At 45.1% G+C, this 25,332-nt stretch overlaps 1 protein-coding gene across 5 annotated transcripts in view; it reads left to right on the forward strand.

Moving 5' to 3' along the window:
- Positions 1-25,332, forward strand: part of coro1cb (coronin, actin binding protein, 1Cb) — a 200,612-nt gene that overhangs the window by 29,872 nt on the left and 145,408 nt on the right. The window contains exons 2-3 of one of the 5 annotated variants that reach the window (XM_085961356.1): positions 6,447-6,528; positions 7,300-7,372. The exons of 3 other annotated variants lie outside the window; for them this stretch is intronic. The gene's annotated coding sequence lies outside the window, so the exon portion shown is untranslated. The remainder of the gene's footprint in view (positions 1-6,446; positions 6,529-7,299; positions 7,373-25,332) is intronic. One more of the 5 variants, XM_085961357.1, reaches the window with a different exon arrangement.

Here is a 25,332-nt window from a genome sequence, read left to right on the forward strand (position 1 = left end):
TTATATTAGAACACCCACCCAATTTTACAAGTATTTCTCATCAGTTCACTCCTTTGATCGGTTGCACACTCTAACAGCTTGAGCTAGCAGTAGGTGTGAAAGTCTGCCGGTTCAGATTTGTGCATCAAATCAAAGGTTTTAGGAGGGAACAGTGTAGCACCAGGTTAAGTTAATACCATATCAGGACGAGGAGACATTATACATCTGAGATTTAAAATACTGTATTTGTGCAGCTGATCAGATCATAGCAGAACAGCTAGAACCTGTAGACCAGTGACTACATGAAGACCGAAAGCTTTGCCCTTTACAAGGCAATAAACTGAGGTCTGTCCAGTGGATGTTGTAGTGCACAAGGAGCAGGCAGTTCGTCCAATGTCCTTCCTCAGCGAATAGCCTTCTGATGGTCATGGCACATTACTGGTGCAGAATGGTTACCCCATTTGCTTCCACAAGTCCTAGAAATTCTAGAAAATAATTTATTTTGCCAAGTGCTTTGAGATGCTTGTGTGATAAAGGTTCCTGCTGATTACTGTTTCAAGTGATGCAAGTGTTTGGTGTCCTGGCCAATATTTATCCCTCAATCAACATCACTTCTGGTCATTATCACATTGCTGTTTGTGGGAGCTTGCTGTGCGCACATTGGCTGCTGTGTTTCCCACATTACAACAGTGACTGCACTTCAAAAAGTACTTCATTGGCTGTAAAGTGCTTTGGGACATCCAGTGGTTGTGAAAAGGCGCTATATAAATGCAAGTCTTTATTTAGTGATATTAAACTGTTGGGCGAATGAAGTGTTACAAAGACAGCTCCATTTTTTTTGTTGACGTGTAAAGAGAAAACCCTGGAACCAACACGAGCGTGGTACCACAAAAATTACAGCTCATTTCCTATTTTGCTTATGATCTTCCTGCAACGTTGATGAAAGGTTCCTTTCCTGATCTGCTATTAGTTATTGCACACTGCAAACAGACGAACCAGGGATGATCATTTTTAACTTTAATCTGGAATGGGTGATTGGAAATTTTCACTTCATCTGCTCTGAGGCGAGGCGAGGTGCATCGCTGAACCTTTTCACGGGAGGGCAATTGCTGCTTTTTCCAAAAGTGCTAGTTTTTCTTTAGTGCCCTACTGGTGGTCTGGCAGTTCTGCAAGTATTTTTCATAGTCCCCACCCTAGTGAAGTCATAACCACTAAGCCTGCGAGCCGATTGGGGGGTAGGTAATTGCTTGCTAAGGGAGTGTTTTAGGACAGCTGGAGTAGTATGATAGCGGGCCCATGTTTTTCCACATATAACTTTATTTAAAAAAAGCCTCCTGTCCTTGAAAGGGCCTAATGTGCTGGGCTGTCGCTCCTTGGATCTTGACCTCCTTTAGTATCTCAACCAACTAGTCATTTTTCATGTAACATTGAATGATGATGTGCTATTTTTCTCTTGAGCCTGACTCTATTCTCTGCTGATGCCCACGAGTGTGTTTTCTATTAAGAGGTCACTGGATAGCGATCAGCTTCAAAAATCTTGGCTGATTTTTCTCTACTTCCCTGAATGATGACGGCGAGGTCAACTGTAGCACATGGTGTCAACTGAGGTCAGCTAACCTACTGCAGACGGAAACCAAATCTGGGACCTCCTCTCTCTCTGACTTCAGTGCCACGCTCTGCCATTGAGGTTTTGACTTGGACCAGGATTAAAGTAAAATAATTTGGCTTGAAGTAATCTCCAGTGATTATACCACTAACAGTAGCTTTGTGCTGAAATAGTTTATTTTCTGTGCTGTTGTGAGCTGACACTAATATAGAGGTTCCATGCTTTGCCAAGTGTGAGTGCTGCTCTAGCTAGCCCCCAGGAGGCTTGCAGTAGGGGAAGGCTGTTCTTGTATTTTATCTTTCTCTCTTTCTCTCTCTCTCTCTCTCTCTCTCTCTCTCTCTCTCTCTCTCTCTCTCTCTCCTTCACCACTTGCCACTATAATGGACGCCACCCTGTTCAATCCACCAGAAAACTCCACACCTTAACTCCCTTGCCCTCTCCCCCATTCCATCCCTTCCTTCCTTGAGTGCTTGTGGGAACATAGAAACAGGAGTAGGCCATTTAGCCCCTCGAACCTGTTCCACCATTCATTGAGATCATGGCTAATCTGTGACCTAACTCCATATACCTGCCTTTGCCCCATATCCCTTAATACCTTTGGTTAACAAAAATCTATCAATTTCAGTTTTAAAATTAACAATTGATCTAGCATCAATTGCCGTTTGCGGAAGAGTGTTCCAAACTTCTATCACCCTTCTATAACTCCTCTCCTGAAAGGTCTGGCTCTAATTTTTAGACTATGCCCCTAGCCCTAGACTCTCCAGCCAGTAGAAATAGTTTCTCTCTATCTACCTTATCTGTTGTTCTTGTTTAACGCTAATCCACCGTAGTGCAATGCCATCCTGTTTGAACCTCAGCCCAAAACCCCATATCCTCTCGATCACTAAGACAGTCCACATCCACCTTCACAACATGGCCTCGCCTCTCCCGCTGCTGTAACCCTCATCCATGTCTTTGCCATCTTCCAGGGTCAAATAGCCTGCTGATATTTGCCCTCTTCAAATGTGAACATGGCTCGTGTGCTAGCTACCAAAGGGCCATCTACACTGGTGTGCCATTTTCTGAACACATTGCCCTCGGCACAATGTGGGACATACGGACTGTTGCTGCAATGCATTGGTCCACTTCATCAGTTTGCAGTGTTACTTCTTTGCCTTGGGGGCACTGATGATTTATTGAAACTATTATGATGCAATTGACTACTGCTAGTTGATGATAAGAGCAACACAAGTCAAGTATGTAGCAGCTTTCCACTCCCAAAAAGGAAGGAGGGTGTAATGGACGCCAAGCATTACAAGAAGAATTAGGGGAGATGATCGAAGGTATGGTTGAGCAAAGGTTTTGTGGTAAACCACTGTTATTGTTATTCACTGTTGTTGTTGCACACTGTTGTACCTATACATGTCTCGGCTGGCTCCACCCACAGGCCCAGGTATAAAGGTGATTGACCTGCAGCCCCCTGCCTTCTTGGAACCCAGTCAACCACGAGAGGCATGCTCTGTTCTTTGCTAATAAAAGCCTTTAGTTACTCTCCTAACTCGCCGTCTTTTATGAGTAATTGATGGCGCATCAGGTTTTAAGGAGCCTTTTGAAAGTGAGGAGAGAAGAAGCAAAGTGTTTAGGGAGAAAGTTCCAGAATTCAGGGCTGAGCCAGCAGTAGGTGAGCAGTGTTGTGGAGGTGGACATGGGCAGCCTTGCTGATGGATAGGACAGAATGCGTCAAGCTGGGCTGAGGGTCAAACAGGATGTTGAGCATTGTTGGGTTAAGCCGGGGCACTGGGGGAGGAGGGTGGAATTGGGGTGGGCTGCTAGGGAGTGGAGTTTGTGATGAGAGCTGGACAGGGTGGCTTCTTGTCTTGCTACTGATATGGCGTGGAAAGTTCTGGCACGTTCACGTGTCAGGCAGCATGTTGGCCATGTGGAGCTGAGCAAGTTGACAGCAAGATAGATTTAGCATACACTTGGAAGTTGGCCCCACACTGAGGGGCAGCGTGTGGGCGAGGGATAAGAGGGTGCCAAGGATGGAACATTGCGCTCCCCTGAGGTGACCATGTAGGTGTGGAGGAAAAGCCATTACAAGAGCTGTGCTGGCCAAGAGGTGGGCAGATGGAATTTAATGCAGACAAATGTAGTGCTGCACATGGGAAGGAGAAATGGGCAATACACACACACACCATGAACAGTGTTGAAGTGGCTATGGCTGGAGCTGGAAAACACCTAGGAATTATCCACACTAAACATGGCCAACTAATGCAGAGTATCAATTGACAAAGCCAATAGAATGTTGAAATGCATAAGCAAGACCGTAGACTACATGTCAGGGAGGTAGTTTTCAAATTGTATAATGCTCTGTCCAGACCGCACCTTGTACATGGAGTCCAGTTGTGGTCAGTGAGACAATCGAGCGCTGGAGTCAGTGGACAGAAGGGCCGTGAAGTTGATCCCTAGTGTCGGGCCTGTGTTATGAGGGAAGACTGGAGACACTTGGGTTTTTCAACCTGGAAAGGAGGCATTTGAGAAGTGATGTTATAGAGGTATACAAGATAGTTGAGGCCTGTTGCGCATCCCTGATTTTAATCGCTCTGCCATTCACAGTTGTGCCATCAGCTGCCTGGGCCCTAAGCCCTGGAGTTCCCCCCCTGAAGCCTCTCCGCCTCTCTACCTCCCTCTCCTCCTTTTAAGACACTCCTTAAAACCTACATCTTTGATCAAGCTTTAGTCACCTGTCCTAATATCTCTTTTTATATGGCCCGGTGTTAAATTTTAGTTGATTACACTCCTGTGGGATGTTTTAGTACGTTCAAGGTGTTATATGAATAGAAAAATTAAGCCTGGAATATTACTTTTAATTTGAAAGTAAAACGAGGTGACACGGTAAATTTAGGACGGATATCGAGGAATTCTTTTGACCGTGATCAATGTGTGGAATTGTGGAGGTGAAAGCTCGAATTATTTAGAACAATTGGTTGCTTCAATTGGGAGATGTTGGGATCTTTCTGATTGGTTCAATTAAAATTGCTCAAATGGCCTTCCTTATCTGTAACTAGGTTGTGATTTCTGGGGAGCGAGTTCTATAATTACAATTTGCAACAGATCTGCGAGGGGTATTTAAAGGTTGACACTAATATTTAATAACCCTGGTAACTTCTTGAAAATCTGCTCTTCAGTATGTAATTAAAAAAAAGAAACACATTTATTGTGTGTACCATCCACTCTTGCCTATCTAGTTCAAATATAGTACAGGTACTGCTTCCAAATTTGAGACTAGCCAGATATACCCTCCAGTCTAAGGTGCTGGGTGAGGCTGCATTTACTGAGATTTGGATTACGAAAGGGATGCAGAGGGAGCACTCCCCTGCCCCATGTCAAAAATAGTACTAGAGGAGACAAAAGAGAGAAAGATGCTTGTATTTACATTGCAAAACCTCATCCGCTAGAAGCAGCGCCAATACATGAGTTCCTGACACTGAATTTTGCCTTGTTTTTAGTATCCTCCTGCGGTGTTTTAATGCTTTAAAAGAAATGTGTTCAACAAATGGAATAGTTGGTCTTTTTTTGAGGGGGGTATATGTGTGTGGAAATAAAATGATGCCTATTTGGGAGCAGCGAGACTGATCCCATGTTAGTTGTCGCTGAAGTATCAGACAGGCTGTTGTTTCATAGCTGCTTTTTAATTGAGTGCTTCAGATGTCATCCTAAATAACGAAGAGGTCACAGGCAGTCAGATCCTCATCCCGGGCCTCTTCTCCCTAAGGGACAGGCCTGATGGGCTCACTGTCGTCTTTCACTCTTCCTCCCCACGGTATTCTCTGGGTTGAGGTTAACCTCAGTTGTTGATGTTTTGAAATGGTCGGTCTGGCTGAGATCCATGAAAGACTCAACAATTGAAATATTTCTGTTTTGGGTGGGGATAGGAAAGGAACAATCAACGCAATGCCTAGCAGTAAGTTTAAAGTAGTCATTGAGTTTACTTCTATCGATATTCCCTCAAGCTTTATTCTTTTGAACACAAAACTGTTGAGTATTGTAGCTCTTTTTCATCCTGCCTTGCGGCTTTCTGCAGTGCTTTATTGATGTAATGTCGCATCGTTGTCAAATGAGTTGATTAAAGCCAAAGTCTATTGCGTTTGTAATGGTTTTTGGCATTTAAACAAAGCCCTTCCTTCACATTGATGAGGCTGCACAGGATTGCGGAAGTCAACTGCTCCGTGAGGGATATTGGATTAGAACATCATGGAATATTACAAACTAGCTACACCCAACAAAAGTCAGGGGAGGGGAGGGAAGGGACTGGGATGAACCTGGTGCTGTCAACCCAGCCTGGCCTCGTTGATTCTGCCACCTTGTGTCTATAGAGGTGTCACCTCCTGTGCGTCCTCATGGTTTTAACCATGAGCACTGAACGTTACATCAGTCTGCGGAGTTTAGCGCTGTGTTTTTTATCTTTAAGCATCTCGATTGCATACAGTGGGGATCCTTAATTGAGCCCTATGCAAAGCAATTTTAAAATGAGACTCAGTATTCCAGTGCAATTTTTAACCCACTCCATACTGGATTTTCTTTGGCTTGGTATAGCCTTTGTGTGACAGCTGAACCTCGGATGTTGTTTTTGCAATGTGTAAAAAGGAATTGTCACATTGGAGTATTCTGACTGTGGGCCCGGAGACCTCATTAGGAGTTACTGGTTGGGAGGGACTCCTGTAAGGAACTGAATTAACATCAGTCACACATGAACCAGGACCGCTTCGACCTAAACGTGTATGTAAATTTTGCTCTTCTCGCATTCAGGCTTATTAATGCTACAAGCTCATTTTTCCTCTGGTAATAGTTATCAGTATTTGTTGCTTATTTTTTTTTCCAGTTAAGCTGATGTGACAGCCCCGTGTCCTCCATTAGGATTTCAGTAAGGGGTAACGGGCGTCCACATATCCATCCAATTTTTGGTAAGAATATTTGAGTTGTATGTCACTATTGTGCAGGGCTGGTGGTTCTAGTTCTTTGGGTTCCATTTTCAGTAATGCATTAAGAGCATTATAGAACAATAAGCATTGACTAAAATGTGTTGCAGTATTTGTTCTCTTTCTGACACCACCCCCACCTCTACAGCATATTTCAACCAATATGCAAAATAAGCCCAGCGCCGATGCTGGTAGCTTCTAAGGCGCACGAACAGCCTGTCTGATACTTCAGCGACAGCTAACATAGCACCAGTCTCTCTGCTGCCAGCCAATTTAGCCTGGTTTTTAATAAGGTGTTTGAGAGCGTCCTGCATGTTGCTGGCTGTCTGTTTGAATGGCAGACGTTGGTTCTGAATTGCTGCCTCTGGCGCAGCAGGTGGTATCTGCAAACCTTTGAATTGCTGAACTGTGAGCTTTATGACACAAATTTGTTCTAACTTCAGTTGCTGCGATGGAGTTTCAAGCTAAAAGCTATTTTGCGCAAACTTGTCTCTTTTTTTGCTCTGGTGTTGATGAACCGGACTCATCGGAGCAAATAAACACTCTTTCATATGCCATTTCTGCGGTCATTTTAAAACCAAAGCTTCCAAAACACAGCATTGCCCTGAGCAGACCATTTTCTGAAAGTTTTCCCTTGTGACAGGCGCTTGTGTTCATTTCATGCATTACGTAACTCGCAGTATAATTAGCCTCATCAAAAAAAAAAAGTTTCAGAATTACTGCAGTACTCACTTCGACCCCAATTTTGTGTTTCAGGATTTTGGGAGGAGGAGGAATGGCTTAAGTTTATAGTAGTATCCCGCAGCTACTAGGAGCCTATGCTATATAGGTGTGTTGCTTTGTTTTACAAAAGTTTTGTATTTTTTATGTAATTTTTTATAGTTCCATCCTGCCTAAAGAAATTATCTTTTTCAAGTCCCACTCCAAAATAGCTGGAAGAATCCTACTGTGTTGTAGTAGGGTGTTATTAAATGCTCTAGTTTTAGATGTGGAGGAAGGAGGATGAAAGAAACAGGAAAATACAAATCCAGAGACTACTAATACAGATCAAAAAATAACGATCCCAGCCCTAGCATACCTCCTTGATTTGGTATGATTTCTGCTTCACTAGAGAATTCAGAGCAAAGTTGTGGGGATTTACATAATCTCTAATTTGTCAGGCTGGGACATGCCTACTTACTTGCCTGAGAGGGAGTGACAGGAGGGTGTTTGCAGCAGCACTGACCAGTTAGGAAGTGCAGTGCTCTTTGTGACTGTGTGCCTGAGCTGGCAAACTCTACATGAAGACTGAAGCTGTGTCCTTTTCCCCTCTTGGAAACTGCGCCTTGGTTCTCCAGGTACCACCATTGCTGATCACCTTTTCAATCTCAAAATTTAGGAAGTCTAAAGAAAGAAAGACTTGCATTTATATGCGTCTATGGCCCAGAATTTGCGGCTTATGGCGAAGCAAGATACTGCCAGTTCGCCGTCATCAGGACCTCAAATTCCAGGCCTGTATGGGCTGTCTCTCCAGTCACAATTTTTCATGCTTGCTCTCGTGCGCTCTGGGAGTCTCTGTCTCATCCATTATTTATATTCCATCATAAAGCAGAATGAGAAATCCCACTTGCGTCTCTGAATTATTTTGACTTTGTTTTTTAATTGGAAATCTGCACTGTGATGTTTCTTTGGTTTGGGTATAGCAAGGCCCTGTAGTTTTAGCTGTCATGATGTAGACGAGCATTTGTGTCAGCTACGCTAGCAAATTTTTGGCTTAATCCAGTGGGGAATATCTCTGGTGAAAATGATTCCCCCCCCCCCGCAAAATCTTTCCCCGCCTTTCCTTTTTTAAAAAAAAAAGCTCTGCGCTGAGATGGTTCCCTTGGCACCTCGTCCCTGACCTTTGATAGCAGGTGTTGGCAGGGTGTTCAACCATAATGGGTGGGGGCTGTCACAGCTGAGCTCAATCCTTTTACTTGCCTGATGTCTGCATTTGTGCACTTCCAGCAGGAGAATCTGTATAACATGCTGAGATTTTGGCCCTTGCTAACGTGGCTCTGACTCATCAGCAGGAGGTGCAGGAAAGTGCCAGACCTCTGCACGCTCTCTTGTGGAGAAGCTTCTTCTGTCGGGACACGATTAAGACAAGTCACTCCTCATACAAGAACCACGGCTGTGAACCTGTATCCATCTACTCTTTTTCTTGCATTAGAGGGTAAACATTCTGGGCTACAGGAAACTTTTTTTTATCCGGCACTGACTGGACCGACGTGGTGCCGGTTCATTAAAAATTCCAGATAACCGAAAGCTATAGTAAAAGCTACGGAGAGCTGAGAGCTCCGTATAAAGCAACAAACCCTGTTGCTTAGCAACAGGTTCAGAACAATGGCCACAAGTTCCAAGTGTCTCTGTAGCTTAGCAACAGCTGCAGCCACACCCTTGCACAGCAACAGATCGAGGAAGGCAAGTAATAAAACTTACCTGAACATACTCCTGAATTTTGCCGGTTAACCGAGATTTCCGGTTATTTTAGGTGCCGGTAAATCGAAAGTTTCCTGTACTTTGCTACCTTTTCCCCCCTGGCCTATTCTGCACAGGCGTTCTTGCTGAAACAAGAGGGCGGTAGATGCCATGAAGCGACTGCTTTGCCACATCCTGACTACATAACCCAAGTATTAAAAAAAAAGGGCTTATTGGGTTCCAGTTGTCTTTATTGCAATAGTGTTTCGACATGATTTAAAACTGACAACTGCATTCTTTGTCTGCACCACAGATCTACCACCGGAAGTGGTTGTGGATCAAAAGCATCCTCAATTGGAACTTAAAGAAAAAGCTTCCAATTGCTTTTTCATAAACGCAGACCTAATGTAAAGTAGAGGATTGGAATTATATTGCAGTGCTGGAAAACAGCTTTATACCAGTATATAACCTTAGTGAATGGCGTGCTGTATGTGAAGCCGTCCGCTGTTTAAAAACTGATTTATTGAAACCGCCTTCTGTACCTGGTTTTGTTTTTATGGTGAGTGCCGGTGACCTCACTTACCACAAAGCCTAACCAGTGTCGGGGAGTTGAATTAACGGATGTAGAAATCCACTCATTTTCTTCCTGTTCATCTTTTTAATTCCAGCTCCTTCAGTGTCTGGCCCACTGGTTACATAGAATGGTCTGTTTCTGTGCTGCACATTCAGCCCAACTGGTCTATGCCGATGTTGATGCTCCAGACACGCCTGCTCCCACCCCACTTTATCTAACCCTATCGGCATATCCGTCTATTCCTTTCTCTCCATGCTTATCTAGCTTCCTCTTAAATGCATCTATTCTATTTGCCTCAACTACTCCTCGTGGTAGCGCATTCCACATTCTAACCACTCTCAGGGTAAAGAAATTTCTTCTGAATTCCCTATTGGAATTATTAGTGACTATCTTGTATTTATGGCCCCTAGTTCTGGTCTCCCCCACAAGTGGAAACATCTTCTCTACGTCTCCCCTATCAAACTCTTTCATAATTTTAAAGACCACTGTTAGGTCACCTCTCAGCCTTCTCTTTTCTGGAGAAAAGAGCTCCAGCCTGTTCAGTCTTTCCTGTTAGGTTATCCATTCTGATCTTATCCTTGTGAATCTTTTTTGCAGCTCCTCCAGTGCCTCTCTATCCTTTTCATATTATGGAGACCAGAACTCTGTGCAGTACTCAAGTGTGGTCTAACCAAGGTCCGATACAAGTTTTAACATAACTTCTCCCAAACCAGATTTTTATCCTAGTGGCCTCATTGGCATTTACTGTTGAAACAAATATTTAAAGGGCAAATTTGGTGAAGCGCTAAATGAAGAATGCTTTCTGGAAAAGACTTGGCAAATCTATCATTTTATGCCTCTGACGAGCACTACTTTAGCTTGGTGTGGATGGGAGGATTTATTCTTGAAGGGGGCAGGCTCGCTCATGCTGGTTCCGTAGCTGCCGAAGAGGCCATTCTTGATGAACCAAGGCAGTATCCGAGTGCTATACTATAAGGCAGATGTGAGGGGCAGAGGGAATCACAACCAAGCACTTAGTAAAACACCCATACCTGCACTGCCAACTCGGGGAAACCAACTCCTCTGGTCTGGTTGATGGTTACATAAAATTGCCATTCTATTCTCTTACCCCCACCCAACACACACATGAAGACTGTCTTCTTGAGTGCTTTAGAAGGAGAATGCCGAGTGGGAGTGTCAAGAGGAAAAAAAAAAAGACGTTCAGAGGTTTTTAAGAGGCTGTTGAAAGAAGAGAAGGTAGAACGGCAAAGTGGTTTTGGGAGAGTTCCAAAGAGCAACGATGGAGCGACTGAAAGACTGGCTACATACAGAGCAGAAGGAATAGGAGACTAGTAGTAATCCAGAGTTAGGAGAAAGGGAGTGGATGAGGAAATATGGCTGGAGAAGATTGCTCGGGTAAGGTGGAGGGATTTGAAAACTAGGATAATGACCTTGAAGTTATAGCTCTGAGTGTAGACTGAATCCTCAGTAAATGCCATGTGGTGGAATGAGCCCAATGAGCCATTTGGGTAGCTGTACAGCTAATTTGTTTCATGGCCAAAGATGTGATGAAGTGCCATATGTCAAGACAATACCACAAGGTTTAGCATTTGGAGAAAGCTCTGCTGCTGAAATGAGCTTCTGACCACATATCCGCAGCATGACTAAGAGAGCCTATTTCCACCTTCATAACATCGCCTGTCTCCGCCCTTCCCTCAGCTAATCCGCTGCTGAAACTTTCATCCATGCCTCTGTTACCTCTAGACTTGACTATTCCAACACACTCCTGGCTGGCCTCCCACATTCTGCCCTACGTAAACTTGAGGTGATCCAAAACTCGGCTGCCCGTGTCCTAACTCGCACCAAGTCCCATTCACCCATCAACCCTGTGCTCGCTGACCTACATTGGCTCCCAGTTAAGCAGCGCCTCGATTTCAAAATTCTCATCCTTGTTTTCAAATCCCTCCATGACCTCGCCTCTCCCTATCTCTGTAATTTCCTTCAGCCCCCCCCCCCGCAGGAGATATCTGTGCTCCTCTAATTCTGCCCTCTTGAGCATCCCTGATTATAATCGCTCAACCATCGGTGACCATGCCTTCTGTTGCCTAGGCCCTAAGCTCTGGAATTCCTTCCCTAAACCTCTCCACCTTGCTACCTCTCCTCCTTTAAGACGCTCCTTAAAACCTACCCCTTTGACCAAACTTTTGGTCACTTGCCCTAATTTCTCCTTATGTGGCTCGGTTTTGTCTTCTAACACTCCTGTGAAGCACCTTGGGACATTTTACTACGTTAAAGGCGCTATATAAATAGTTGTAGATAGTATCGCGACTGTCTTAAAAACTGTGGTGAATTTTTCAGCCTTTTGTGACTTGTTTTGGGCAGAGCACTGGAAATATTTCTGTTTAGCGATGCTAGCACTTTGAGAAGACTTTTGGAAGTGTGTGAATTAATCTTCTAAATCAGCAGAACATGGACGGATGAAATTCGATACAGATAAATGCATGGTCACACACATTAAACAGAAACACCGGTGCCATAAGTATACTGTGGATGATGTAGAATTTAGCTTAAAGTGGAGAAAGTTCAGATAATACGTACCGGACTGGTACTGATTAAGATCAGTACAAATGGCCTTCCTCATCTGTACTGATCTTAATTTATTTCACTAAACTTTGCAGTAGACTTTAGTGGAGCGGTAATTGTGTTTTGTAAGTCCTTAGCATTCATTGTCGTGTGACCCAGGCTGGCAGTAAACCTGTGCTTTAGAGCAAGTGGAAAGATTTGATAAATAATTCATTGTGGCTGATTGTTGGTGCAGGGATTGAAGAAGGCCAACTCTTTGTTCTGCCTGCTTCAAGTGTGTTCTCTCTATCCATGTCGGGCATAGAATCTTCATGCAATCTTTTATCTTTAGATAAGCTCCTGTGGTTCCTACAGCAACCAGATATCAGACACTTGATTTGACATGGCCAGACTTGTGTGAAGCTGCCTGTGCAACCATCTGTGCCAGTACATTAATCTAGTTTGCTGTATCTCCTAGTAGATGGGCAGTTTACAATTCTGTTAATCCTGCCTTAGCCAAGACAAGATGTCATGGATGAGACAGAACCTCCAGCTCAATAATTGACAAACCCTGCTCCCTTGCCACTTGTTCTATTCCTCCCTACGGCCACTTGTTGATGTTGGACTAGACCATGTGCAATCTCGGTGTCCTTATCAAACCTGAGCAGAGCTCTGAACCTCGCACATTATTCACCATCAAGGTAGCCTTTATACACCTCCACCGCTGAAACCCTTTATAAAGTTGTCCCCATCCAACTTCCATTTGCTCCATTCTTATCTATCTAATCGTAGCCAGAGAATCACTTGCTTCTCTTCCTGCTCCCCCATCGTTACCTCTGGTGTCCCCCAAGGATCTATCCTTGGCCCCCTCCTATTTCTCATCTACATGTTGCCCCTTGGTGACATCGTCCAAAAACACAGCGTCAGTTTCCACACGTACACGGACGACACCCAGTTCTACCTCACCACTACTTCTCTCGACCCCTCCACTGTCTCCAAATTGTCAGACTGCTTGTCCGACATCCAGCTCTGGATGAGCAGAAATTTTCTCCAATTAAATAAGGTGAAGAGCGACGCCATTGTTTTCAGTCCCCTGCCACAAACTCCGTTCCCTAGCTACTGACTCCATCCCTCTCCCTAACATCTGTCTGAGGCTGAACCACACTGTTTGCAACCTTGGGGTCATATTTGACCCTGAAATGAGCTTCCAACCACATATCCGCGGCATAACTAAGACCGCCTATTTCCACCTCCGTAACATCGCCCATCTCTGCCCTTGCCTCAGCTCCTCCATGCCTTTGTTACCTCTAGTCTTGACTATTCCAATGCACTCCTGGCTGGCCTCCCACATTCTACTCTACCCTCCATCCCCCACCCCACTGCCGTAAGCTCTAATTTATCCAATTCTCTGCCGATATTGTCCTGCTCATTCGTCACCAACCTACATTATCTCCCTGTTCCCAACATCACTTTTACAAATCCTTGTCTCCAAACCCCCCCCCCCATGGCCTGGGCCCACCCTATCTCTGCAGTCTCCTTCAGCTTGTGTATGCTCCAGTTCTCTGATTTTTGTGCGCATTTCTCTTCCTGTCACCCCCCCCCCTGCCACCTTTGTCCCTCTGGTAGCAGAGATTTTGGCTGCCTTGTCCCTGCTCTCTCTAACTCTCTCACTTAACTTCAGTGTCTCAGACTTTCTTGCAACCTGTCTTTTGGCCACCTCTCCTAATCTCTCCCTTTCTGGCTAGGCATCAGTTTCCTCACTTCTCCCTCTCACGTCCAAACACCGACCAAAACTGTGTTTGTATTTTGGTGCATACTTTGGTTATCAGCCACTGCCATCAAATTCTAACCCTGCAGAGTATTGGCATAATGTCATCAATCTGAGCTGCAGAACAGTAAATTATAACTGCTCAAAAATAATCTGGTCAGGCTGAGGCTCGGCCTTTGGAAGTGGTGCTGGTTTGAGGCTGCAAGCTTGTGTACCAGTGCATGATTCGATTCACAGAGAGCATCGCTGTTAACCCACTGATAAACCACCTGCAGTCAATGTTCCCTGTGAGCTGCGCTTTGTTCTGCGCGGCCTGTTTCTTTTAATGCACGGTCCCTTTAAATTTCCGCGCATGCGCAGTATTTACAATGGAGAAGACGGTGAGCGGCCTGCACGAGGCATTTCCCATTAAAGGAACATTGTCTGCAGTATTGTTATCAGTTTTGGGCACTGCACCTCTGGGAGGGTATATTGGCCTTGGAGGGGGTGCAATGTAGATTCACCAGAATGATACCGGGGCTGAAAGGGTTAAATTATGAGGACAGGCTCCATAGACTAGGCTTGTATTCTCTTTGATTGAGGGGTGATCTAATTGAGGTGTTAAAGATGATTAAAGGAGTTGATAGGGTAGATAGAGAGAATCCATTTGCTCTGGTGGGGGTGTCCAGAACAAGGGGGCGTAACCTTAAAATTTGAGCTAGGCTGTTCAGGAGTGATGTCAGAAAACACTTCACGCAAAGGGTAGTGGAAATCTAGAACTCCTCTTCCACCTGCACCCGCCCACCCCTGGGGGGGGGAAAAAAACAGGCTGGTTGTCAATTGAAAATTGCAAAACTGAGATTGATAGACACTTGTCAGACAAGGGTATTAAGGAACACGGAACCAAGGCGGGCAGATGGATTTAAGATACAGATCGACCATGATCTAATTGAATGGCGGAACAGACTCGAAGGGTTGAATGGCCTACTTCTGTTCCTATAGTAACCAATTTCACCGATTCCGAATTTTTTTTTTTTTTTTTGGTCATGTAAACCTGTAATTTGCTCCGCAGACGATGGCCAGCAGGCAATTTGTTCTCTTAATGCCGCTCTGGATTAGTTTGGGACTCCTTTCCCCACCCATCCTCATGTCGGAAAGTGTGGTTCCCTGCTCAACACCTCGACACAGATTTCTATCAGATCCTCTGTAGCAATTTCTCTCTCTCCTCTCCTCTTACTCCCCCTGACTAAGTCTCCCTGCCCTTGACCCAGCGGCTGTTGGGAAATGTGCAAGACCAGCCTTTGTTTGACTACACCAAACAGGGGCATTGGTGGAGATCAGTAACTTGCTGTGTCGGAAAAGTTGGAGGTGAAGACTGAAGTTGTATCTGACAACTTTTCTAACATTAGACACCCGCGTGCTACCAAAGGAAAGGCTGTACGCTAAATATCTGCAACCAGCTGCTTTTGAAGCACAGAATACAGGAACAAAGAAAAAACTGATACTCAAGTAAATGTTCTTTTATCATACACTAGTTCTGGTCACCACATTACAGGAAAGTTGTGATTGCACTAGAGAGGGTACAGAGGAGATTTACGAAGATGTTGCCAGGACTGGAGAATTTTAGCTATGAGGCAAGATTGGACAGGCTGGGGTTGTATACTTTGAAGCAGAGGAGGATGAGGGGAGACCTGATTAAGGTGTATAAAATTATGAGTGGCCTAGATAGAATGGATAGGAAGGACCTATTTTCCCCTAGCAGAGAGGTCAATAATCAGGAAGCCTAGATTTAAAGTAATTGGTAGAAGGATTAGAGGGGAGTTGGAGAACTTTTTTCACTCGGAGGGTGGTGTGGGGGTCTGGAACTCACTGCCTGAAAGGGTGGTAGAGGCAGAAACCCTCATCACATTTAAAAAGTGCTTGGCTATGCACTTGAAACGCTGCAACCTACAAGGCTTCGAACGAAGAGCTGGAAAGTGGGATTAGACTGGATAGCTCTTTTTAAGCCGGCACGGACACAATGGGCCGAATGGCCTACTTCTGTGCCGTGAATTTCTGTGATACACTTCAAGTTCTTGTTCTGGGCTAATCTAAATGTGTGTTATTGAAAGTGACAGTGAGCACGGCTTTTGTAAGTGTTCTCACTGAGTTTCAGTTCTCCATACCAGACTGGGCTGCGAGTGTTTACTGTGCAGTCTTTACTGGCCTTGTCATAGGTAATGGTACAATAAAACCTGTTTTAATGACCCTCTTTGAGACTTGGGTTGTATTTTTAAATGCAAGCAAGTTAATACAACTTCAGATCTCCTCTGTTGACAGAACGAATTACTGATGGGTGAGCTGTTTGTACAGTTTTTCAAACCGGTTTCACTGAACAGGTGAACGTGTTTTTTTTTTCCCCTCTCGCCAATTTTCTCCTGTCCTGAAGCTGGAGTTACATAGTGCAGCTGCTACCCACAGAGCTGTATGATAACTCCCTTAAGTAGCCGCTGTTCATGGTTGAGCCTAGACGGTGAGCATCAGACTGGCATTGCAGCCTAGCTGGATCTGGTCTTCAGCTGACGTCCACGCACCCGCACCTTCTAATAGAGGTGGCTGGAAAATCCACAGGCGCAGGAACTGCGGCTGATTTTTGCAGCGCAATCTCCCCCACAACTGAGGCTCATTGTAGCCAAGTAACCTCGAACCACTGCTCCACTGTCTAACCAAGCACTGATTAGGAATTGTACCTGGGACCTCCTGCTTTCTATGGCTCAGTTGGGAAATCACATGCAGTTTTGAATCTGCTTAGTCTAGTACCATTTCTGTTCCAAATTCTGCTACAAAATGTTTAGTATTTTCATGATGCATAAATGTACCGTTAAACATAGAGGAGTTGTGAAGTTACGAGGGAAATTTCCACGCTGGTTTTCTGTCTAAAATAAATTAAAATTTGCTGGCAGCTGCCCCACTGGTTGGGGAAGTTCAGTAGAAGCGGGGTGGGGGGGGGGGGGGGGCAGGCAGATGGACTTTACTAATGTTTACCAGTTACTATGCGACTTGTAATTGGTTAGTGACTGCACCTGGCAATTTCCCCTCTGCTGATTCTCCCCACCCTATGTCCAACCATTGTTGGGATACAATTCAACAGGCCCCAGTTGCTCATGAGAAAATGTGTGTTTCCAGAGAGTAAGTGGTTTGCGTTCACACCCCGCAAGTGTACTGGGTGCTTGCAAGTGAACAGCACTCCATTAACGTGAAATACCCTGAATCTACACTGCACCGCTCAAGTAGGTAAACTAGGTACCTCGGGAGCCTACTGTTAACAAGGGCAGACATCGACGATGAAGTCCAACACTGCCTTCAGTGTGCCAGTGCAGCCTTTGGTCGCCTGAGGAGGACCAGGACCTCAAACCCGGCACTAAGCTCATGGTCTACAGAGCAGCAGTGATACCCGCCCTGCTGTATGCCTCAGACATGGGCCATGTACAGCAGGCACCTCAAAGCACTGGAGAGGTACCACCAACGCTGCCTCCGCAAGATCCTTCAAATCCATTGGCAGGATAGGTGCACCAACGTTAGTGTTCTTGCTCAGGCCAACATCCCCAGCATCAAAGCTTTGACCACGCTCAGTCAGCTCCGATGGACGGGCCACATTGTCCGCATGCCCGATACGAGACTCTCAAAACAAGCGCTCTACTCGGAGCTCCAGCACGACAAGCGAGCCCCAGGTGGGCAGAGGAAACGCTTCAAGGACACCCTCAAAGCCTCCTTGGAAAAAGTACAACATCCCCACCGACACCTGGGAATCCCTGGCCCAAGACCAGAGCACAAAGTGGAGGAGAAGCATCCGGGAAGGCGCCGAACACCTCGAGTCTCTTGGCCGGGAGCAAGCGGAAGCCAAGCACAAGGAGCGCACGTCAACCCAAGCACCCGCCCCTTCAACCACCGTCTGCCCCACCTGTGACAGACTGTAGGTCCCGCATTGGACTCATCAGCCACCCGAGAACTCATTTTTAATGTGGAAGCAAGTCATCCTCGGTTCCAAGGGACTGCCCAAGAAGAAGAAAGGAGGCAAATTAATAATGGTTCTGACGAAGCGTCATCGACCTGAAACGTTAACTCTGTTTCTCTCTCCACAGATGCTGCCTGACCTGTGTATTTCCAGCATTTTCTGTTTTTATTTCAAAATTAATAATGGCTTCTGCTCCCAGTTGTTGGCCACTGATGGAAGACGAGTTTGTGTAGATGTTAGATCAGATTGTGTGTTGCTCCTCGAATAAATAGTAAATCTTTGTGAATTGTAACCCAGTGCTGTGGATTAATAGCTTGGAGTTCTCATCAGTGTTATTTTAATGTTTTCTAATGCATTCTTATCTATCTAATCGTAGCCCGAGAATCACCTGCAATGGCTTCTCTTCCCAGTCCCACATAGTTACCTCTGGTGTCCCCCAAGGATCTATCCTTGGCCCCCTCCTATTTCTCATCTACATGCTGCCCCTTGGCGACATCATCCGAAAACACGGCGTCAGTTTCCACATGTACGCTGACGACACCCAGCTCTACCTCTTCTCTCGACCCCTCCACGATCTCTAAATTGTCAGACTGCTTGTCCGACATCCAGTTCTGGATGAGCAGAAATTTTCTCCAATTAAATATTAGGAAGACTGAAGCCATTGTTTTTGATCCCCACCACAAACTCCGTTCCCTAGCCACTGACTCCATCCCTCTCCCTAACATCTGTCTGAGGCTGAACCACACTGTTTGCAACCTTGGTGTCATATTTGATCCTGAAATGAGCTTCTGACCACATATCCGCAGCATAACTAAGACCACCTATTTCCACCTCCGTAATATCGCCTGTCTCCGCCCTTGCCTCAGCTCATCCGCTGCTGAAACGCTCATCCATGCCTTTGTTACCTCTAGACTTGACTATTCCACCGCACTCCTGGCTTGCCTCCCACATTCTACCCTACGTAAACTTGAGGTCACCCAAAACTCAGCTGCCCGTGTCCGAACTTGCAATAAGTCCCATTTATCCATCACCCCTGTACTCGCTGACATACATTGGCTCCTGGTTAAGCAACGCCTCGGTCAAAATTCTCATCCTTGTTTTCAAATCCCTCCATGTCCTCGCCCCCTCCCTATCTCTGTAACCTCCTCCAGCCCTACAACCCCTCCGAGATATCTGCGCTCCTCTAATTCTGCCCTCTTGAGCATCCCTGATTATAATTGCTCAACCTTTGGTGGCTGTGCCTTCTGTTGCCTGGGCCCTAAGCTCTGGAATTCCCTGCCTAAACCCCTCTGTCTCAGTACCTCTCTTTCCCCCTTTAAAATGCTCCTTAAAACCTACCTCACCTACCCTAATTTCTCCTTATGTAGCTTGGAGTCAAATTTTTTGTCGTCTTAAACTCCTTGCGACATTTTACTATGTTAAAGGCGTTCTATAAATACAAGTTGTTGCATGGAATAAACTGAGGGGACCGGGTAAGAAGTTCCATTAGAAGTTTAGTTTTCATGTACCATGTTTCCAGCCGTTCAGTTTTTGGTTTGAAACAGTATGAGGTTGTTTGTAATGGCAGCTATGCGAGCAAATGTTGAACATTCTTTTCATGTTATCTGCCTGATTGCATAGCAGGGCCATGTGCTTCAAACCCTGTCAGCAAGGGATTCTCTTCTGTCTTGTCTGCCTGGGCAAGTCCTGCTTTAAAGCTTGAATGCTCCAAATATTTAACCTTGCATGTGTTTTCTGGGGGGAGTGGTTAGGTAGCGGAGAGAGCAAGCTGACTGTTAGTTAGTGTGCTGCTTGCCCAAACTAGTTCTGTTGTGAAATAACTGACGGTCAGGAATTTTTTTCTAAATTCAACTGCGTGACAGTGAGGGAGAAGTTGCTTTCTGTGAAGGATGCAAAGTGATGAGTGTCCAACCTATTGATCTAACGCTGTCAGATGCCCCAGCCACATTTTGCACAGGACTCCTAGATTGATTGCCATGGGAGACTAGGATGTTCACCAAGCATTAACCGAACTTATTCCATATATTTGCTACACTGTGGGAGGGGGAATCTAGCTGCACCAGTCTTGTTCAAGGCTTGTTAATTTTCTGCAGGGTTTTATTTGGTGTAATTGAGAAGTTATACCCATCAGGAAAGGTTGAACAGGCTGGGACTCTTTCTCTCTCTAGAAAACAGAAGACTGAGGGGTGGCCCGATAGAGATCTTCAAGATTATAAAAGGGTTTGATCGGGTAAACGTAGAGATGTTTCCACTTGCGGGCAAGACCAGAACTAGGGACCATAAATATAAGATAGTCACTAATAAATCCAGTAGGGAATTCAGGAGAAACTTCTTTAACCCAGTGACTGGTTGGAATGTGGAACATGCTACCACAGGTTGAGGTGACTAGCATAGATGAATTTAAGGGGAAAGGAATAGAAGGATATGTTAAGAGGGTTCGATGAAGAGGGGTGGGAGGAGGTTGGTGTGAAACATGAACACCAGCATGGAACTGTTGGGTTGAATGGCCTGTTTCTGTGCTATAAATACTTTGTAATTGTCCTGTTTGAATCTGGTTAGTGTGCTGCTGGGTTTTTTAAACAGTCAGCTGGGTGTTTAGACATGTGTAGAAAGCCATCAGTGTGCTTGCACTCCAAACTGAAGTACTGAGAAATGCACGTGAGTGCCCTGCAACCACCCTTCACCAGAGCTCCTAATTTGTATGTGCTCAAATCCAAGAGTTGTGGCTATTGTCCAGTTCTCTGGACTGAAAGTGAGTAACTTATAAAATATGTAATACTGACTTGGGTACAAAATGGCTACTTGGATAACATGGGAACAGGAGTAGGCCATTTAGCTCCCCGAGCCTGTTCCGCCATTCAGTGGCAAACTCCATATACCCGCCTTTGTCTCGTATCCCTTAATACCTTTTCGTTAACAAAAATCTATCAATCTCAGATTTAACATTAACAATTGATCTAGCATCAATTGCCGTTTGCAGAAGACAGTTCCAAACTTCTATCCCCCTTTGTGTGTAGAAGTGTTTGCTAACTTCACTCCTGAAAGGTCTGACTAATTTTTACACTATGGTCCCTAGTCCTAGACTCTCCAACCAGTGGAGATAATATCTCTCTATCTACTCTATCTGTTCCCCTTAATATCTTGAAAACTTAGATCAGATCACGCCTTAACCTTCTAAATTCCAGGGAATAAAGCCCTTGTTTGTGTAATCCCTCCTCGTAATTTAACCCCTGGAGCCCAAGTCAAAACGTTGGTGTGACCAACATAGTCGCCCCTGAAAGTGATGGCACTACAGGAAACTCTCAATTTACCAGCACCGAAATAACTGGAAATCTCTGTTAACCAGCAAAATTCAGGAGTAGGTTCAGCTAAGTTTTACTTCATATTAGTGGCCGTTCCTGGATCTGTGGCTGTGTAACCGGGGTTCCTGTGGCTGTGTAACCGGGGTTCCTGCACCTGTTGCTAAGCAACAGGGACGCTTGGTCTGTGGCCGGGGTTCCAGCACCCAGGGAAGTCTGGATTTGTTGCTGTGTGCGGAGCTCTCGTACCTTTTACTATACCTCCTCTGTAATCCGGACTTTTTGATAAACCGGCACCACGTCGGTGCCGGATAGAAGAGTTTCCTGTAGGTTTTTTTTGTAGAGTTGCAGATTCCAGTTAAACACATACTGACTTTTTACAATTTGTTACGTACTTGGCGCTGCAGCACCATATGGAGAGTTAATTGAAAAAGATTCTGCAATGAAAATAAAGCCAGAGGAAACACCTTTTGCATTGAATCTGCTTTCTTTGATTATGGGGAGTTTCATGTGACATTTGAAGTGGTTGGCTGCTTATTTCTGCACTGGTTGCACTTGAGCCTCTTAATCGGGATCACTGCAGGGTAGCAAATGGGAGCCGATTTGAATCTTTGTTTTTTGTCGCTGGTGAGTGTGGAACTGCGAGGCTGCGAAAAAGAACCAAAAAAGATCAGTTGGTCCACCGGGCCTGTCCTGTCTACTGTTGAACCCATCTCTCCTCCTTCCCCACAACCACCTGGTGAGGCAAAAACTGAGCCATGAGGTACTGGCAACTCCTAGGTTCAATCACTGGTCTGGGATGTGTTAGCTGATGTGGGGAAAGGGGGTGATGGGAGTCTTACAATGTGCCTCGGTGCTGAGCAGTTGGAGGTCTGAATTGCGAGTGTAAACTAAAGTACTATCAGCTTGTAAGCTTGGTTGAAGATGGTCTATATATTTGTTATGCCTTTTCACTTTTATGGGTTTTGTATCTTTTTATTAAATGCTGCTTTCCCTTTCCCAACCCCATCCCCAAAATAATCTGATTGCACAACATCCCATCAGATCAATTCAGCAGTGCTCCATTCTTCTGTCTAGTTGTTGTTTCGTATGACGGGAAAAGCTTATAACATGATGTCTAGTTTGGCTATCCCATCCGATGGCCTCCTGAGCGGAGAAATAAGGTGTCTCCTGCACCAAAACTTAGTGGGCAGGTTGATGTGATGTGTTCCATTTTCTGGGACTCATGGCAACAATCGCACTTCGGGTCGTCCCTCATCTTCCACATAGTCATAACGGCACAGAGGGAGGACATTCGGCCCATCGAGTCCGTGCCGGCTCCCTGTAGAGCAATCCAGTCGATCCCATTCCCCCGCTCTATCCCCGTAGCCCTGCAAGTTTATTTCCCTCAAGTGCCTATCCAGTCTCCCATTGAAAACATTGAGTGTTTCCGCTTCCACCACTTCCGTCAACAGCGAGTTCCAGATCCTCACCACTCGCTGCGTAAAAAAGTTTTTCCTCACTTTTCCCCCCCCCCGCCCCCCCCCCCTGTATCTCTTGCCCAAAACCTTAAATCTGTGTCCCCTAGTCCTTGTACCATCAACTAGTGGGAACAGCCTTTCCCCGTCTAGCCTATGCAAACACGTCATAATCTTGTACACCTCCATCAAATCTCCCCTCAACCTCCATTGCTCCAAGGAGAACAGCCCCAGCTTCTCCAACCTAACCATGTAGCTAAAATCACTCATCCCTGGAACCATTCTGGTAAATCTCCTCTGCACCCTCTCAAGGACCTTCACATCCTTCCTAAAGTGTGGTGATCAGAACTGGATGCAGTACTCCAGTTGTGGCCTAACCAGCGCTTTATTAAGGTTCAGCATAACTTCTCTACTTTTGTACTCAATACCTCTATTTATGAAGCCCAAGATCCCATATGCTTTGCTAACCACTCTCTCAATATGTCCTGCCACCTTCAGGTCCCTCTGTCCCTGCACTCATTAAAACTGTGCCATTAATTATATATTGCCTCTCCCTGTTCCTTCTCCCAAAATGCATCACCTCTCACTTCTCTATTGAATTCCATCTGCCGATTCTGCTAGCCTTTCTATGTCCTGTTGCAGTTGATTGGTATCATCCTCACTGTTTGCCACACCTGCAAGTTTGGTATCATTGGCAAATTTAGAAATTCTACTCTGTATTCCAATATCCAGGATATATATATCTCTCTCTATCATCCCTCTCTCTCTATCATCCCTCTCTCTCTATCATCCCTCTCTCTCTATCATCCCTCTCTCTCTATCATCCCTCTCTCTCTATCATCCTCTCTCTCTCTCTATCATCCTCTCTCTCTCTCTATCATCCTCTCTCTCTCTCTATCATCCTCTCTCTCTCTCTATCATCCTCTCTCTCTCTCTCTCTATCATCCTCTCTCTCTATCACTCAAAAAAAAACAGTGGCCCCAGCACTAACCCTTTGGGAACACCACTGTCTACCATCCTCCAGTCTAAAAAAAACAGCCATTGTCATAACTCGCTGTTTTCTGTCCTTAAGCCAATTCCTTATCCAAGCTGCCACTGACCCACCTATTCCATGAGCCTCAATTTTGTTAACCAGCCTTCTATGTGGTACTTTGTCAAACGTCTTCCTAAAGTCCATGTAGACAACATCCATTGCATTCCCTTCATCAATCCTCCGTTACTTCATCAAAAAATTCAATTAGATTAGTCAAACACGATCTGCCTTTTACAAATCCGTGTTGGCTCTCCTTAATTAGCTTAAACCTTTCCAAATGCCCATTAAATTTTTCCTTGATTATTGTTTCTAAAACTTTACCCACCACTGATGTTAAACTGACCGGCCTGTAGTTACTAGGATTGTCCTTGCACCCTTTCTTGAACAATGGTGTCACATTTGCCACTTTCCAATCCTCAAGCACCTCCCCCGCAACTAGGGAAGATTGGAAAATTATGATGAGCCCTTCCGCTATCTCCTCCCCCAATTCCCTTGGCAATCTGGGATGCAAGCCATCTGGAGCAGACGACTTATCTACTCTAAGCATACCCAGCCTTTCTAGTACATCCTGTCTATCAATTTTCACCCCTTCCATTACTTCTACCTTTTCCACTTCTATTGATATTTTGTCAGCATCTACCTCCTTAGTAAACACCAATACAAAGCACTCATTGAGTGTTCTAGCTTTGCCCTACACCTCTAAGCATATATCATCACCTTTGTCTCCAATAGGCCCCACCCCGCCTCTCGCAACCCACTTACTGTTTACATGCTGGTAGAAGATTTTTGGGTTCCCTTTTATGTTAACCGCCATTCTACTCTCATATTCTCTCTCTGCCAATCTTATTTTCATAATCACTTCCCCACTCGGCTTATTGTATTTGGTCTGGTTCTCCCTTGAAGAATTCACCTGACATTCATCATACACCCTCTTTTTTGTTTCATCATCTTCTCTATCTCCCTTGTCATCCAAGGAGCCCTTGCTTTAGTTCCCTTACCCTTCCCTCTTGTTGGAATGTACCTAGCCTGTACTTGGAACATCTCTTTAAAGATCACCCATTGTTCCGTTACAGTTTTTCCTGTCAGTCTTTGGTTCCATTTTACCCTGGCTAGATCCTTTCGCATCCCATTGAAGTTAGCCCTATTCCAGTTTAGAAGTTCCACTCTAGATTGTTCTTTGCTCCTCTCCATTGCTAATCTAAATCTTCTGATACGTTGATCACTTGTACCCAAGTGTTCTCCCACAGACACTTGTTCGACCTGGCCCACCTCATTCCCCAGCACCAGATCCAGCAATGCCTCCTTCCTAGTTGGGCCAAGAACATACTTGACAAGTAAATTTTCCTGAACACATTTCAGAAATTCCTTTCCCTTTACCCATACATTATCCCAATCGATATTTGGGTAATTAAAGTCTCCCTATATCACCACTCTATAGCTCTTGCATATCTGTGATTTCCCTGCAGATTTGCTCCTCTACCTCCATCTCACTATTTGGAGGTCTATAGAATATCCCCAATAGTGTGAATATACTCTTTGCTCCTCAACTGTAACCAAATGGATTCTGTCCTTGTCCCCTTAAGAACATCCTCCTTTTCCAACACTACAATGTCTTCCTTAATCAGAACTGCCACCCCACCTCTCTTTTTTCCTTCCCTATCTTTTCTGAACACCTTGTACCCTTGAATAGTAAGTGCCCAGTCCT

Source organism: Somniosus microcephalus, chromosome 19 (genome assembly GCF_052327205.1).
Source record: "Somniosus microcephalus isolate GS21.2 chromosome 19, FLI_Smic_1.0, whole genome shotgun sequence".
Classification (NCBI taxonomy): Eukaryota; Metazoa; Chordata; class Chondrichthyes; order Squaliformes; family Somniosidae; genus Somniosus; species Somniosus microcephalus.